The sequence below is a fragment of the Anastrepha ludens genome, chromosome 4 (genome assembly GCF_028408465.1).
Source record: "Anastrepha ludens isolate Willacy chromosome 4, idAnaLude1.1, whole genome shotgun sequence".
In the NCBI taxonomy this organism is placed as follows: domain Eukaryota; kingdom Metazoa; phylum Arthropoda; class Insecta; order Diptera; family Tephritidae; genus Anastrepha; species Anastrepha ludens.
This window is the reverse complement of record NC_071500.1, coordinates 112169819-112173233: the sequence shown is the minus strand read 5'-3', so window position 1 is coordinate 112173233 and position 3415 is coordinate 112169819. Positions and strand designations below refer to the sequence as shown.

At 35.4% G+C, this 3415-nt stretch overlaps 1 long non-coding RNA gene across 1 annotated transcript; it reads left to right on the top strand.

Annotated features, from left to right (window-relative positions):
- The first annotated feature begins 1002 nt into the window (after nt 1-1002).
- On the top strand, nt 1003-2720 carry LOC128860637 (uncharacterized). The gene is made up of 3 exons (XR_008454281.1): nt 1003-1197; nt 1260-2581; nt 2641-2720. It is a non-coding gene; the product is annotated as an uncharacterized LOC128860637 (long non-coding RNA).
- Nucleotides 2721-3415: the final 695 nt, after the last annotated feature.

The following is a 3415-nucleotide window of genomic DNA, read 5'->3' as shown; positions in this document are numbered from 1 at the left end:
AATATAAATGCAATCCTTTACTAAAAACCAACGAATTTTCTACTGCATATTTGCACATACATTTGCGCTGCTTAAAAAACATTCTATAACAATTATTTTAAATAAATTACGAGTAACCTTTTAATCTCGTTCATTTAGTCGTGAGTCAATATTACCTTCACAATCTTTTAGTGAGTACAAGAACTGAGCAGCAAACTCTGTTGACCATTTACAAAAGCAGAGCGTACACGAAAATAAACTCAAGAGTAGAAAAGATCTCAAGATTTAAAAATGCTCACTAATTTTAGAGAAACTGAGGAAGAAGAAGAAAAGTACTTAAGTGAGTGAAAGAGTTGGAAAGAGCAGGAGTGGATAATAAAAACTCTTTAATTAGGCGGTAGTGGGGAAAAAAACTTAGCAAAGAGTATCGAATCGATCGAGCGGGTAAACTGATCATGCTCTTCATTGGCGAAAAGAGTAAAAATGGCTGTTTATGAGCGATAAATGCTTTGGAGAAAAGAATGTAGGAACTGTGAAAATATACGATTATATATACTCGTGTATGTACATAGGTATGAATGTGTGTGCATGTTTTTGTATATATGTATGTTATTTTAAACTCTCTCTGGAAGCGTTTTATTGTTTAAACTTGATTGAATTCTTTATAAAAAATATTACAGCTTATGTGTTTAAAACATCAAAAAATTTCATTTATACCCAAACCTTGAATTACTTATTGTTCTGACATGCTCAGCTGTTCAACTTTTTTATATACGCCATGTCAGCTGTGCGTCTCTTTAACTTCTTTTCGCATGCACAAGCGATTTTCTGTTGCACTATGCCCGCAGTTTGCTGCTCTTTACATTGCACTTACAGTGCGCTTAGAACTCACATTTCTCTCAGCAGAAGCAAAAACTTCATTAGTGTCAGTAAGAGCTTAATATGTAATCTACATCATCTCTGTAATGAGTAACTTTTAAGTTTGAGTGCTAATTTCATATTGTTCAGTTAGAATAAGAGCATTTATTCCATTCTGTAGCGAAAGATCATCTCTGCATATGGCATTCGCGCATTTACAAAGAGCACTCTCTTTCGTGCACAACGATAACACACTCGCCCCAGCACTCCCGTTCAGATACAATCGTTTCCACACACATTTACGCTCTCGCGCACTGCCTTGCCGAAATTTTGTTAATAAGTACATGCATATGTACATGTGTATGTATATTTGTAATTAAGTTCTCCTTCTCCACTAGTTGTCTACTCAATTTATTTAATAGGTAATGGAAACGTGACCACCACATTGTGCAGAGAACGATCAAGACTCCCACACCAAAACATACATATGTATGTATGTAGGTGCCTGTTCAGATGTGGGTACAAGTAAATAAGCACTCGTTCACTCACAGGCATAGGCCTATTTGGAACGGCTTGAAATGTGGAAAAAAATGAACATAAAAAGATTTAAAAGCAAGAAAATGATAAAAAAACGAGCTGGCTACATAAACAGATAAAAAGGCAGACAAAAAATAAATTTGTATAGAGGAAAAAACTTGTTTATCTTACTGTCATTTCGTATGTACAAAATAATGATATATGGGTATATATAGCATGTATGAGCATATACAATATGTGTGCATTTCTGTACAGCTACATGCAAGTAAAATTGACTGTGTTGAATAAATAGGCCTCTGATGGCTCTTCTGTTGCTCCAGCACTTGCGCCCATGTCGGCTTGTTTATGTATCTATTTGCATGGATCTTTTTTAATTTAAAAGTTTACTTTTCATTTGTTTTTTAACCCTCCCCAATCACCCCTCTTCTCACATTATTTAGTTTGCTTTTCTGATTTTTTCAGTTTGCTGTTGTCTGTTTTTTCATCGGTTATTTGCTTGTTTTTTGTATTTGTTTGCTTTTCTACTTTTAGGTCTCTTATAGGCCTTTCAAGGTGTATGGTACCGTTTATCTTTCTTGTTATTTAGTGTTTTTTCTTCTATTTGTGTTTTCGTGCTCCATACATTATGATTTTTGTATTTCTTTTTTAAAGAGTTTATTTTTTTTTTTTTAACTTTTTTCTCTTACTTGCTTACTTTGTTTGTTTCACAGCTGGTTTGACTGGTTTCCTCAACCTCTTCGAGTGTTTTCTTCGTCACCCGATTACAAACAAACCAACACACACATAGGTACGTGCATGTGTGTATGTATAACACGAATGTATTATAAGATGCTCAAAAAAGCATCATGCAAGCAAACAGACATCAAAGGTTCATATAAATACTACTTCCCCACCACTTTCCCCCGGTAGCTTGACGATCAGTCAACTGATCTTTTGGCTTCTCTACTTTGTTTGCTGTGTCTTACTCAGCGCTTTGTATTTTTTGTTGGTTTGTCGCTTTACATACATACATACGTATACGCAAACTACAAACATTCGTACATACACACACACATAAGTGGTTCGATACCGGCCTGCCTCACTCACTCGTTCACTCAGCGGCTACTGTATTACCCACAACCGGCTCTTCAGTAAGTAAAAACTGCCTATAAACATACTTATTTACATATCGAAATAAAAGTACCGCGTAGGACACACAAAACAAGAAGTAAAATAGTCCTTCAATTATTATCTGCATCTGAAAACAATCTGAATTTTAAATTTTAGAAAATCACATAACACTTCTCATTTATGAAGCAGTAGACTACGGTGTGTCGGGTGCAGAGCTGCTATGGTGAAGTCCTTGCGATAATCAGTGCTGCCGGAGGTAAGATTTTGTTTATAAAAATTATAGATATGCAACAAAAAAATATAAATCAAAGCAAGTGGAGACCGCCGTAGTCGAATGGTTTGTGCGTGACTGCTATCCGGTAACGCCCGCGTTCGAAACCCGCTATGGAACGATATAAAATGTTTTTTTTTTAATAGCGGTCGCCACGCGGCAGCCAATGGCTAGTCTCCGCGTGTATTTCTGGCATGAAAAGGATCCTCAGAAAAAATCATTAGCTATTCGGAAACGGCATAAAGTCGTAGGTCCATCCATTTTGGGGAAAACATCATGACGCATACTACAAATAAGAGAAAAACTCGGCCCTATAAAGGGTGTTAATGCAATTTTTTATATAAATATCTTAGCTGCTCTGGGTTCAAATATGAAAATATATATCAGCTGGTCACCTTATTACAATGCTTAAATTTCTTGCTATATTAATTCTTACATATCTTGTAAGAGCTGGTATTAATATGCCAATTAAGAACTTAAGGGGTTATACGCAGTTATGAAGCAAATAAAAGACGGGTTGTCAAGGATTTATCCTGAAGAAACTTCAGAATATTTTAATTTGAAAATTTTTGGCGGTTATAAAAGCATCCTTCAAGAACGTAACAAAATTTTTTATTTATGAAAATGTTGATTATAGAGCGCGCTGCAGGCGATTTCTGG